Below are 14,428 nucleotides of genomic sequence, written 5' to 3'. Positions count from 1 at the left end.
AGTCCCCGGAACTTAGCACAGAGCAAACCTTGAGTGGGGCTCTAAGTGGTTCTCATACAATGAAAGGAACAAATTATCAAGGAACAAAACAGTGAAATGAAATAACCCAAAAAGAAGACAACAGGATTCAATTCTGATGCTGCCTGGTGAAGGTGAACCAGTCTTCCCAAGTATAAAATTGAGAGCATGATTTTTGTTTCCTCTCTATCTTCCTAAACTCCCATCTCTCACCACATAAAGCACTGAACTCAAGAAAAACAGCACAAAACTAGATTCGAGTTACTGTAAGTTATTATGATCTTAAAAATAAACCCACCCAAGTCTGGCAATACTTATTTCATCTGTCTTCACAGTTTTTAAAAAAGGTTTTAAGATCCTTGTAGCTCTTTTTCAACTTGAAATCTTGAAGAGGAAACCAAGAAAAAGGAATTATCCACTGACCCACCAAATCCCTTAAGCCTGCGTTTATTTTACACCGTAACTTGCCTGACCATGTCACAGAGGCTGCACTGAGGGAAGGGAGGCGGACGGCCTGGGTGGCGCAGGCAGAGGGGTCAGGCCCTGTGCTGAGTGGCCTCCTCAGCCCCCTTCCTGCTCTCGATCCCTTGGAAGCAACAGGAGCACAGAGTCTTCTAGCAGTGGCCTGTCAAAGTCCTTCCCTGGAGAGAGCCCAGCAGAAGAGTGGGCCTAATGGAGCCATGAAGGGGAACCCAAGGAGAGAGAAGTGTCAGGCTCCGGCCACCAGGTGAGTCAGAGAGCAGTGAGATGTTTCTGTGGCGTGATTAATCCTCTTAGTATTGTTCCCTAGGACGAGAGCACAGAGTGGCTTGGATGTGTAATTCGGAGTGGATCACTGCTTTGCTGACCTCCTCCACTCATGCATAAAATCATAGTAATAATGATGATTATGACCACTGAGAACAATAACAATCATTTCTATCTTCCAATATTTTTGGAGGTATTAAGTGATAGAAAATAATTATTTTATGAAATGGAAACTGGTGGGTAGATGTTAGCTGTTATTTTTCCATGATGTGGAATATTTTAGCTCCAAGCCTGGATGCCTAGCTGGTGTTATGAGATTCCATGCATGGGAAAGATGGTAAAGTAATAACCACTAACAGCCTCACTGACTGAACTTTTAATGTGGACCAAAGCCTTTATTTTGATGAGGATGGTTCTGGGAGGGTTAGGTGGGACGACAGTGGCTGTGATGCAGAGCCCAGGACTATGGGACATGCAAGTCAGCCTTCATGCATTGCATTCTCCTGCCTCTTGCTACACCGGGATCTCGGACATGAAGTGATATGAAGAGACACTGTCAGAAGAAACACTGGATCCAGGACTGACGGGCCCAACTATCTGTTCAGAAATCTCTTTTTAATGCACACACACAATGTGGTGACTATGATGCAATGAGAACAGTCAGTGCTATGCCCCAGATGAAAGTGATCCACAAGGCTTCTGGAGGAAAAGAGCAAGGCAGACCCAAGCCCTCCACTAAGGTACAATGTGGAAGAACAACCTAGACCCTATTAATCCCTCCTAGTGCTGCAATGGAGCTGCTCAGTGGCCCATCCCATCCCGGGTCAACCCCAGACTCCTCGCCACCTGCTTAGGAGCCCCAGCATCAAGGATGACTGGCGCTTTGGAATTCTACTGGTCCCGGATGTTCTCTCTCCCTTTTCTATGGAATCAGCCTTCTGATGATTATCTACTCTTTCAATATGCAATGTGGTCATATAAATAGGAGGGAGAAGGCTGAAATTAGGAGGGGACATTGATTTCCATTTCCTGGAGGCTCATTCTTCTGATGTTTCTAACTGTGCACCTTTGGTTTTCTGATAAAACTGGGAAGACGAATGGATTGTCTTTTGTAAAGTCACCTCTAATAGTTCAGGTGTGGATACAGACGTGAAATTCCAGGGCCTGACTGAGCTTATCTGCTGCTACCCTGAGGGAGCCACACAGAAAATGAGGCGGAGGGATTCAGTCACCTTCTGCAGTAAGGCTTAGGTGAGAAATCCATCCCCAAGAGCTTTTGAAAGCAGAAGTGACCACTGGAGACTTCCACCTGCCTTGATCAGCTGGACTTCGCTCCTTCACAGCCTGAATGGTCTGTACGAATACATCTTACATCCATCAACGCACCTCTGTCTTGGGAGGATGACACGGAAAACCTCAGTGCCCTCACTGCCAAGTATCTGCCACACGACTGCGGAACCCATGCTTCACTGTCTGATGACTCTGACTCGCATCTGATTGAGCCTCTGAGTAACGCCATCTGAGAACACAGCAGTCTGCACCTCGGGACACAGGGGGCACCTGCAGCACCTAAAGATGCCAGTAAATCTATAGGGATTCCGAGAAGAGCTGAAAATAAGATTTAAAACTATTGAAAGTTGATTTATGAAGGAAGATGAAAAGATCTCTTGCTTAAGCCAACTATGGAAATGTAAGAGAGTCACTGGCATACTTCGGCTCGTGTGGAGGAGGTAGGAGGGGATTTTGGGAGTGCCTGGATCACAAGGCCTCTCATTTCACCAGTTAACCCCTTGACGGAGTCATGATTTGATGGTATTTTGGGAGGTGGTGGACACATAGAAGGTGGGGTCTAGTTGAACAAATGGGTCATAGGCATGTGACCTCGGGAACTATGGCTTGTCCTTGGCCCTTCTCCTCTGGCTCTCTCCTTCCCTCCCTGGCCCATCCATCATGAGGTCAGTCACATGCTCCCACCATGGTGTTCTGCCTCACCTGGGGGCCCAGGGGCAATACAGGAAATCACCATGGAGCAAATCTCAGAAACTGTGAGTCAGAAGAACTCTTGCTTTGTAAAGTCGACTTTCTCAGGTATTTTGTCACAGTAATGGAAAGCTGACTAACATATGACTGCAAGTATTTGAGCTTAGAAAACAGAGAGACCTAAGATTGAGATACATTCTCTGTTAGATTGTAAGATGCCTTTTGAAAGACACTTCAAAAAAATGACATTCCCAGGGCTGGGGATTTAGCTCAGGGCACCAGAACCTGCCTCGCAAGAGCAAAGTCCTGAGTTTGATCCCAGTACCAAAAGAAAAAAGACATTCCCCCAAGGTTGAAGTGAGTTAACTGAGGTAAAAACCAGGATGAAAGAAAGAAAAAAATTCTTCATGAGATAGTGGCTTGTGACTCTGGGAGCTGGGCAGTACTGGGCATCACTAGTAGGGGAAATAGGTATAATATTTGTATCACAGAATGGAAGCAGTGTAATACCACTGGACTCAAGACACTGAGTGCTCAGGGCATGATGGCTACCACAGTGCTCCTAGTCCTGCCATGGGCAGGGCAAGGGCAAGTCTAACACATCTGCCAGTCACACACTACAATCCTCCATGTGCCTGCTGAGTTCCCATTCAGAAACCAAACATGGACCACATATGAGCAAAGAAATGGCTTAAGAACCAAGCAACTTGAGAGGAGAAAGCTTTCACAGTTTTATTTTTAAGGCCTCTTTTCTCAGTAACTGTAAGATCCCGACAGCATCTTTTTATGGCTTTTGACTTGCGAACCAAGTACAGGAACAGAGAAACATAGTCTCTGTATTTTATTTCTAAGCAACTATGCCAAGAAAACCCTGAAAGCACTTTCAGCTTTTTGAAAAATATTCCCAGATTCATGAGCTGAAAGAAGACCTTGAAAAACCAAGCAAACAAATAGACAAAAAGAAAAAGAGAAAGAAAAGAAAGAGCCCTAAATGGTTCCTGATTCTAACTTTCTTTTCTCAAGTTCAATAATAAAAGGAACCATGACAATAACAATGCCAGGAAATGGTTCTAGTTTTATGAGCTAGTGACTGTCTTTGGAACTGTTCTGTATTTCTCATTTGTCCTTCTGTGCTTAGGACTTAATGGAATTCTCCAAGATGCCAAAGCTGGTAAGTTCTTGAACTCCTGCTTAAACACCAGCAGCCGCCCTACGTCCTAACTATGGTCTTTTCTAGCCCTGATGCAGCACTGGATCCCAAAACGTATGAGGGATTTCCATATACTACATACCGAGCACACAGGAGCCTTCCTCAACGTATGGAGCAGCATCTCTGGACTGACCCGTGGCTCGCACTTCAGCCTCCAGAATGGCATCTCTCCACTGCACCATTTCCCCCAGTCTGCTTCCTACTGGAGCATTTCTCCAATTCTCCAAGTTGGTTTTGCTGTTTGGTTTGTTTTGGTCCTAAGGGCTGCAGGAATCTACATCCATAGCTCTTTCATAATTTTTGTTTTGAGACAGGGTCTTGTTACATCACTAAGTTGCCCAGGCTGGACTTGCACTTGAGATTCTACTGCCTCAGCCTCCCAGAGTGCTGGGATGCCAGATGTGACTCACAACATCCAGTTTAACACTGAGTTTTTCATATCACTATCTGTTAAAATACTTCCATCAGATACCCGTCTCCCTCACAATAAAAGCCACATTCCTTATGACAGCTGGAACAATCATACCCCATCCACCTACACAGTGTCTTCCACATGTCCTCTGCCTTTGTCCCTCAGCCTGGGTATGTCTCCACCCAGATGTACACGGGGTTTGCACTCAAGACTTTTCCCCCTGCTGTATAACACTGAAGAAAACCCTGCTTCTCCCATGCCTTCTACCACTTCCCTTTCTTTCTGTCTCCACAGCACTCATGAATATACAATGTGCTTTACAATTTCCTGAGATACAGCTTCTGCTCCTCTGTATCAGGAGCTCCATATGGGCAGCACTTGTGTTTCTTCGATTCTCTGCTACACCCTCAGCACCTCAAACAGTGGTAAATACCCTAAGTGCATGCTGTAGAGCTTACAGCTCATGGTACTAATACTATAAGGCATATCTTTCAATCACAAACAGAACCTGGACTCAGTGTGAAATCCTTTCCATTAAGCATTTTTCAAATTAACATTAATCAGCTCCAATCTGTTACTGCAGTTGATAATATTGTAAATACTATCCAAATTATATTTCTACTTGGTGTTTTTCCTCAAGTAGCTCATTTTCTTTTTTTTCAGAATAAAATGTAGCTTTAAAAATATGGAACGCTTCACGAATTTGCATGTCATCCTTGCGCAGGGGCCATGCTAATCTTCTCTGTATCATTCCAATTTTAGTATATGTGCTGCCGAAGGAGCACAGCTCATTTTCTTTAATAACAGACCATACCTGTGAGATACATTGTGTCAAAAGACACAACAGACAACAGGGAAAAAATATCATCACACAACTGAGACTTGAAAAGTATTTCCTCCCATAATCACAGACTATACAAGAAATTTAGAGCCCAAAACATTTCGGTTAGCAATAGTTAGATATAAGAAATAAGTAAGCAGCTTTTATTTCAATTTTACTTGAAAAAGACTTGATCAGTAGGTAGTAGAATTAGAAAGTACAGAGAGTATTGTTTAGGGAAGAATATGGGATCAGTTTGCTGACCAAGAGAAAGAATAGGATTTTACCTGGTGGGAAGAACCCTAAGAGCTTAAAAAGCCACAAGGCATAGATCCAAGTATGGTTGGCCACAAAGCCAGGCTTCCACACTTGGGAAAGCAAACCTGCAGTTGGGGGAGCAACGGACACCTCACAGATGAGGATTTGTGGGCATGAAGGTCTTACTCACTACCTGGCGAAGTGAGTCAGTGTCGCCCTACAGGAGACAGCCCACGGAGCTAACAAGATGGGAACACTTTCCTGGGCTTAGTGTGGGACACATATGTTACCCGAGGCACTGTGCGGTCCTGATGGCCAGGATGCAGGGCCTGTGGAGAGGGGAGTGGGGACCCATGGTCCACAGCCAATGGTAGGCACGGTTCCTCTCGGGGGCAAACGTAGCATCACTGAGCATGGTGAGGGGGCTTCACGCACAACACAGGGAAAACTAGAAGACAATGACCTCATCCACAATCACAGCATCACCCACAGTAGACAGTCGACATCAAAGACCAAGGGACAAATCCTTTAGTGGATCCTGCAATGACCAGACGGCACACAGTGACCCCAAGCCTCGACCCCCATCATCTTCCTGCTGTGGCCCTGAAACTCATCACCTGCCCAAACCAAGCGCAGGGAGGACATCAGGCGAGGGAAAAGTCGGAAGGCGGTCTGCTCCAGTGAGCTGAATTTAACCTGAGAGCCCTGGGTTTTAATTGAAAGCAAGGAAAATAAATCCAAGTGGCATATGAGTATCCCTCCCTACACAGAAATGGGTGCTGGTGAGCGGGCACTGTTCAGTTATAAAGATACAAATTGATGTTTTTCCTCACCTAAGTCACAGTGTATGAATTTTAAATCCACTCTACATGTAAGGGCCAGCGATTTGTCAGTGCTGAGTTGAACAGTAAAATAAAAATTTTAAAAGTTACCAAATAACTAAGTATAGAGCAGAATTCATAAGGAATACATATATGTAAATATATGTATATATATGAATATAGAGGAAATGCACACATGAAGTTAACTAAAATATTATAAAGTCCAATATTAAAATACTATGTGCCCTGTTTACAATAAAACCATTTAACTCCAGTATAGTTACTTCCTAACAGTGCATGGGATTCAATTTGTATAAAAGCCCAAAAGTAAAGACACAGTTTGCAACTTGCCCAGGAATTTTTCGCTTGTGTTTATGAAACCCTCACTGCCTTTTTCCACTTTCCACCGAACTGAAAAAAACTACATGCATTATAAAATTGACCAAGTGGACACAGTAGCTCATGATCTGCTAATAGATGGATTATGGGTGGCTCAGTATTTGTGGTCACCTTACACACAGACAACACATTTCTAAGTTACTGTCATACTGCAGAAGGGACAGACAAAGCTATGCTTCACCTGAATTTAAGGAGTGGGGAATGTGATCTTGAAGGCTTAGTGCTTTGCTGTAAGAAGCAGTAAAATGCAGAAAGGATTAGCTCCAAGGTAATCCCTATGACCAGGTTTGAAATCCTGCCTTACCGCATACTACTGGTGTTACATTCAACTTTGTCATGCCTTCATTTTCTCGCACAGAAATGGTTAAAGATTGTTAATCCTGGGCCGGGGATTTAGCTCAGTGGTTCCGGCGCCTGCCTTGCAAGCGCAAGGTCCCAAGTTCGATCCCCGGTACCAAAAAAAAAAAAAAAAAAAAAAAAGACTGTTAATCCTAACTATCAGGAACACAGGGATCATGCCCAGAAAGATTCTAGCAAAACAGCTTGCCATATCATACGTACTCAGTGAAGACTTACGAAAACTATCCGCATTTGAAAAGCCAAATTTCTGACATGACCAACCACAAGCTCACTCTTAGTGCAAGACAGTCTCCATGAACCGTTTCCATTAATTCCTTCTGTAACTATCCCACCCTGCTTTCCCAGTACAATTTTCCATGCTATCACAACACTAAATTTACCTAATACCCCCATGTTGTACTACAAAATTAATGTACATCTCACTCAGGGTTGAGACTTTGCTAAAAGACACAGAAACCTGCACTTTCTTTCATGTCCACTCGTGGTGAATACAAGGCTCTGGGGAATGTGTGCCAAGTATAAAGGCATAGCATCCAACTGAGGAATCTGCCAAGAGCATTTCTGCGCAGGGAATTAAATCCAAAACCCTCATTTCATTTTTATTTTATTTTAAGCAGGGAAATCAGTAATAAAGAACTTAAGAACCAAATTTTAGGAACTGGAATTTTTTTAATTCCTCTATTGTATGCTTTTAATCAAATCATTGATTTATTCTGGGCTTTGATTCCCCTATTTTCAAAATAAAGGCGTAAAACTGGCAGGATGATTTGCATTTGCTGCTGCAGATTCCTTCCTGCCCTCCTTCCCATATTGTGCGTCTTTGGATGCAGATACGAAGGCTCTAAGTATAGGCTTTTCAAGGCTCCCGTTTGGCCCATGGGAAAGCTGGCTGAAGTGCTGAAGTTGGAAATGGAAAGTGAAGGTTCACATCTTATCTTCCCCTCACCCACTCCACTCTAGCCTCGCTGCAAGGCTACTGATTAACAGTGCTTCTCTAATTTTGCTTAAAACTCTTATAATCACTAAACCAAGAAAACTATGAGCTCATATAAAAAATCTATTAATATGCATTAATACAGCTGAAAATGACCTAAATTCATCCAGAATAAATTTAATAAACACCAAGTGCCTGCTATGTGTCCAGCATTGTACTTCAAGTGGTGGATAAATAAGCAGAATAGCATGCTTAATAGCCTTAATCATCTTAGAATCTAGGTGGAGCACAGACACAATCTCGCAGGAAGGCAGTACAGTAGGCTACTTACCCTCACAGCTAAGTTTGTTACAGTCCTGCTAAGTGGCAAGTCCATTACATTTGCACATGCAAGGAGGAGCCCTCCCTTCCAGATCAGTCCCTTCCTGTTGTGTGGGATAAACCACCACCTCACCCTCAGGAAAGGAAAGGTTTCTTACAGAAATGTGTGCAGGATTCTGATGTGTGGATGCCTTGGCCACTACCGAAGGGTTTCTATACATCATAGATTCAAATGTGAGCTTTTAAAAAGCATAGGTGTATTTCATTAATCATGACAATAGCAGGGAGTTTCTTAGGCCTGATGGTAGAGTCAAAGATACCGTGTCTGCAGACAAGATAAAACAGCATTTTTGTGAGTATCTCAAAGAAAGAGCTTGAAAATCATCCTCTGCTTGAACTGGACTGAAAGTCGCACACACTGGTGGAGAAACAGCTCTCATCTTTAGCTATTCAAGCTAAAGGCCTCTCGGGGGAGCAAGCACCCCTTCTAATCCAGGACATTAGGAGTTAGTGGGCTGGATCCTGATCACTCTCTCCTGATATTATGTTAAGGTCGCACTCCTACAGAAACTTCAAGAGAAAGAACGGAAATATCCATATAAGAGCAAAAGTTTATTTGCCAAGCTGCTTAATATTATTTCAAAAGTCTCCCTTCTTAAGAAAATACTAATTCTTTCCACTGAGAAAAAACAGACATATATTCTTGAATGAAAAACAGTAAGTTTAAATTTAAGACTTTTAAAAACAGTTTGCCAGAAACAAGTCTTTCATGGCTAAACATGTGTGTGTGTGTGTGTGTGTGTGTATGTTTGTGTGTGTGTGTGTTTGGTAAAACTAGACTCAATATTCTTTAAAATAAATATGAGTAGAATGTCGTTAAGTGTGAAATTTTTCAGTTCTAGAGTGCTCTATCAACTTTCAGTTGACCCAGTTTGTACATACATGCAGCCAACATTTGGATTTCCATCATCTGGGTTTGCAGACCCTGACCTGTAACAACACCCTCCTGCATTCACTGGCAAATATGAGATATTCAGGATGTGTATTCAACAGGGGTTGGATAAAACACAAACTTTAAGTAAGACATTATCTATCTTGGTCACCAAGTTCCAACGACTAACGCCGTGCAAGGCATATTGCACGTTTGTTACATCAATAGCTGAAGAATGGATGAATGCGAGGGCTGTAAGAGCCACTGCATTTCAGGCGCTTTTCCTTATTAAGCTCTTCTATTTCACTGTATTATTCATTCAGATGTGGTGGAGCTCATTCTGATATTTGACGATTTAAAGCGCAGAAAGGAAAATGTGCTGCCTTTCTCCTGTGAACCAAGCTGCATTCCTTACCCTCCAAGGGTTGGATGTGAGGGGCCCCTGATGACAGGGAAGTCCAGGGCAATGGGACAGTCCAGTTTGACCCACTGAATGCTGGCTCTCACTGGCAGTATGGTAGCAGGTCTTCAGTACTTGATGCTGTTAACGGTACCACCTCCGAGTTACATATAAAAAGGGCATCTGACTTGAAAGTGTTAAATGTGTTTTATTTTGCTTCCCATGGCTCAGTAGGCATTTCATTAGGGTTTTACTCCAGCACTGAAAAGAAAAGTGAAAGAAAGAAAATGCCTTACAAGGCCAGGAGGGTGTGAGCATGTACCTGTTGGCTGCAAAGCTGTGAACTGTGGTTCTCCAGTCTTAACCTGGCCTTCTCTACTCAGACACACGAACTGCCTACAAACGCACCCACAACTACAGGACATGATAAAAGCATACATACAGCGAATGAAAATACAAAGGTTTTTTTAATTTTGTGAATACAAAATATATTGTCCGAATTATTGTATTAGCATTCTCTTACCGTATGAAGGAGCCACAAAAAGTACAGCAATGATTCTTCCCAGGTTGACTATCAACCTCTCCTCTTCAGCTCAATAGCATCAAAATAGAGTAAAGCACTTTCTATTTTATTCTTTCTACTCCCATCTCTCTCTCCTTCCCAGCCAGGTCCCCAAGTCACAGTGCACTCCAGGGAATGTGACCAGAAAGCACAGTGCACGCTATGTAATTCTTTATTCATTACACATTGACATCATTTTAAATTGAATCTTGGACATTTTGATTTAAACTGATCCGAAGCAGAGCCAGAAGTGGCTCTGCTCTGATATTCATCTGGTCTGTATTACATTTTCCACAAAACAATATAGGAAACAAAGGAATGGGAGTCATCCTAACCCAGTTCTTGCAGTGCAGATCCCCAGGCTGGTCTGGCGCCTGTCTTTACGCAGGACAGCGGCTCCAAGGCTGATCAATATCCCCTCTCTAGGCAAACGCTGAGCCCCAGAACCCTGCCCCTTCCCCACCACGGGAAATTCATAGAGCAGACCCACTGTTCTTGCTCACTCCTCTCCACCACAGCTTTCTCTGCATAAGGACTCTTTGTACAAAAATACTGATTCTGATCTTCCCACTTTTAAATATCACAGAGTGCCTACGGCTTAAAACTACAAGTTTCTTTGCTCTTGGTTCAATATGCTCAGTGGGAGAAATTTGTCGTCAGAGTTGTTGCTGTTGGAGAAATATAGAGATCTCCTTTCCCCTCAGTCCCTGAAGCATCTGTCGCCTGGACTTCATTCTGTTTGTATTAATGAAATGCGCCATCTGCATATGTAGGCTTTTGCATTTCAGTAGGAAGCAAAGAAGGAAATTCCAAAGAGGGCTGTATTAGCCATTGCAACGCCCCGCTGAGCTCCAGACTGGGCTCAAAGACCAGACTTCTTCTATCCACCTGTGGCCGCGGCCCTGCGCTCTGTTTCAGAGCAGGGAAACTTCAAAGTACAACAGGCTCTTTTCATTGTGAGTGGACTCAAAGGCCTGGCTCTGTAGGGACCAAAAATGCAGATATGCTTTTTCCTCTGCCTGAACACGTGATGGATTAGTCAGAAACTGTTGAAACGTAAATGACAGAAACCAATTCCACCAAATTGAAACAACAGGAGGACATGTTTCTTGCTCAGCTGAGAAATACAATGAGAGAATTCTCAGGTGTGACTGCTTTCAGGCGCTAAATGACTCCTGTTATGAATTAGTCTCTCCCTACCTTTTAGTTCTCTTTGCTCTTGGTTTGCACACAAGTTCTCATCAGGTTGCAATCCTCTTGCACTGGGTCTCTATCTCAGCTGCTTGGCAGCTCTAATTTAAAACAAGCCTTAATTATCCACTAGTTTCAGCAAAAGTCTGGACATTCAGTACTGTTCACTTGAAACTTCTGGCTTTTTCTGAAGCAATGTTTCTGGAGGAAGCAAATGTCTCACCTTCATCCATGGAGTAGAGTCACTTGGGCTCTGGGGTGGGGGAACCACTCAACTGGGAGTGAGCCAGGACGAAGGAACAGAACTGTGATGTTCCTAGAAGAAAAGCACATTCAACAGGAGAAACCCAGAGATGTCCACTCCACAGAGGAACGGCTGAAAGGCCTTCCAGAGGTTGGCATTTTGCAAAAATACCTAGCCTCACATGCTCCTGATATGAAAAAGTTTCTTTGTTCAACTTCTCTTCATCAAATGATCTGAGTGCTGGATGTGGCAGCTGCACCCCAAGGAACTGTTTACCTTTTTAGGAGACACATCAGGATGGAGGTTATAGGAAAGGGGAGATGGGGACTTTGTAGCCAGAGGAAAGAAATAAAGGGCTGTCCACTGTGTGCAACTTGGATTGTGTAGGAGATGGGATCAGGAGAGGCCGAAGTAGGTGGGCTGAGACAATCTGAACACTGGGGTTTCCTCCAGAAGCGCCAGAAAGGAAACTAACACTAGCCAAGAAGTCTGATTTTATTCCTCACTCATCAATACGTACTTTGTAAGTATAATAACACTCATAATAATTCATATGCATGGAGTGAATACTATGTGTCAATAACTATGCCTAGCTCCTAACCTATCGCGCTTAAATGAGGCATGTTTGAAGGGTCAAGAAAGCTCACGAAAGGACAGGAGGTGATATCTCAGTGAGGACATGAAGGATACTCACAAGGTAGAGTGCAGAAGGAGGGTGACCCAGGAAGCAACTCTAGGACACACAAGGAACTTGTGGTAGGTCTGTGAGCATAGTTATGAGGGGAAAAAGGAATTCTTGGAGGCTGCAGGACCGCATCAGAAGGTCAGAAAGAGGAGAGAAGAGAGGAGAAAAAGCATGGAAAGTTAGAAACGCCACAAAATATGTAACAAGTTGTACCGGACTTGGACCCCTGGTGCTCAGCAAGACAATGGATAGTTCTGCCTCTGCTCTGAGCTACAGATAATGAGAAGATAATGAGCATTCTGGCTCCTCATTAAATGTTCTCCCCTATTGCTATACACATTCAAATGATACAAATGAGAGTCCCTGTGAGGTAAAATCTACTGGACAAACCTGACCGTCACTCCACAACTGACAAAAGCAAGTTGCTTTTCCCACTGGTAGTCACACAACAGCTCAATCAACCCTGCCACATACCCAGTACCTGATTTTGATATTTCTCAAACACAGCTCCCTGCCTGGCACATCAGGAGGTCAACAGATGTGTCGGGATGCCTGGCATACACAAATGAGTACTAAATCCCTTTTATTTTGGATTAAGTCAGATTAAGCCTGGTATCTCCTTATTTAATCTGCACCTATTATTTCTCAAAGAAATGCTTTTCTTCCCCGCACTGTCCATCTAAGTATGGAATGCCATTACAAAGAAAAACTACTGGGGCTGTGGTATATCCAGGAGGTCTTATGCAGAATTCCAAAGAGAAACCACATTTAGCTCTCGGTTTTGGAAATAAAGATTCCCTATTTAACATGTTTTAAATCAAATGAAGATCATTAATCATATAAATATTCGTATGTTATAGAATGGATATTCAGCTCTCAAAAATTCCTGTGTTGAGATCTTGCAACAACGCGATGGTCTGCATGTGGGGCTCAGAGAAAGGGACTGGGTCATAAGGACAAAGCTACTATGAATGCCAAAGGTGCCCAGGAAGAGACCGCAGAGAGCTCCCCCACCATTCCGCCGGTGCAAGAAGATCACCACTGAACCAACATCTGGCCCACTCCACCCCGGACACTGAGTTTGCTGAGCCCTTGGTCATGGAGTTTCACCACCTCCAAAACTATAAGAAACACAGGTCTCTGACGGACAGGCCACCAAGATTGTACTTAATTGTATCACCCCAAAGGGACAGAGACAATGTTTGCATGTTTGTGTGTGGGTTTTCTTTAGGTACTGAGAAGTCTGTAGCGAAGTTAGAGGCAAATCCACAGATTGAGCAGGCCCTTATCTTAGGCATATGGCAATGACAAAGGTTCCTTGGGTTTCATTATCTTTCTTACTGATTTACCTAACAGCCAAATTTCTTTGATTTAAAAGCTACCCCTTTCTCATTCTGAAAGTTTTCGAAACATTAAAAACTATTTCCTATAAAAGGAGAAACATATCAATAGAAGACTATAGGGATGGACTGATAGCTACCTAATAGCCCCTCAGCTCTCTGTTCCCCCATCCACATCCACTTCCCTCTAGTTCTCCAATACCTACACCACTAACCATGCTTTCCTGTCATTAAGATAGCCACTGTAGTAGCATTTTGGCTGTTCCCTGTTTTTGCTGGGCACTATAAAGGTCATGTGGAAAGATCTGGGCAAGGACCAGGCAGAAGAAGAGACAGGCACAGCGTCCAGGTCAGAAGACTAAAGGATGAAGTGGATCCAGCCTCAGGAAGCAGCGGCTTCGGCTGGCACGTGGTCTCTGAGTGGAGAGCTGAAGGCTCCCATGACCTACGCTGGTTACACGGTATACATCAGGTGTTAAGGATTCGCTTTATTGAGCCACTGATGGCTTGGTTATTGTCACTCCAGCATCAGTGAACCTATCTGCTTGTTGGACACAATAACGAAATGCAGCCCGGAGCCAGTAAAATGGAAGCTCTAGACCAGTCTCCCACATAGCTGAACTGGCAGTGTAGAAAGTGAAATGGCGAAAGGCCAACATGTCATTGCAGATTTGGAGGGAAGCTTTAAAATTGAGAAGAAAAATTTGGAAGGGTCTAGAGATGAGTGTGAAAAGTAATTAGATTCGACACGGTTCCTGCAAAGAAGCATTAGGCGTGCATTTATTATTTAGTTAC

At 43.5% G+C, this 14,428-nt stretch overlaps 1 protein-coding gene and 1 non-coding gene across 7 annotated transcripts in view; both read right to left on the bottom strand.

Moving 5' to 3' along the window:
- Positions 1-14,428, bottom strand: part of Sorcs1 (sortilin related VPS10 domain containing receptor 1) — a 470,258-nt gene that overhangs the window by 414,246 nt on the left and 41,584 nt on the right. The window lies entirely within an intron of this gene.
- On the bottom strand, positions 5,047-5,152 carry LOC147825479 (U6 spliceosomal RNA). The gene has a single exon (XR_015440720.1). It is a non-coding gene; the product is annotated as a U6 spliceosomal RNA (small nuclear RNA).

The sequence above is a fragment of the Heterocephalus glaber genome, unplaced genomic scaffold, assembly GCF_053883595.1.
Source record: "Heterocephalus glaber isolate CG9 unplaced genomic scaffold, H.glaber_assembly_v1.0 deba00001498, whole genome shotgun sequence".
Lineage (NCBI taxonomy): Eukaryota > Metazoa > Chordata > Mammalia > Rodentia > Bathyergidae > Heterocephalus > Heterocephalus glaber.
The sequence above is the reverse complement of the archived record's forward strand: the minus strand, read 5'-3'. Positions and strand labels throughout refer to the sequence as shown.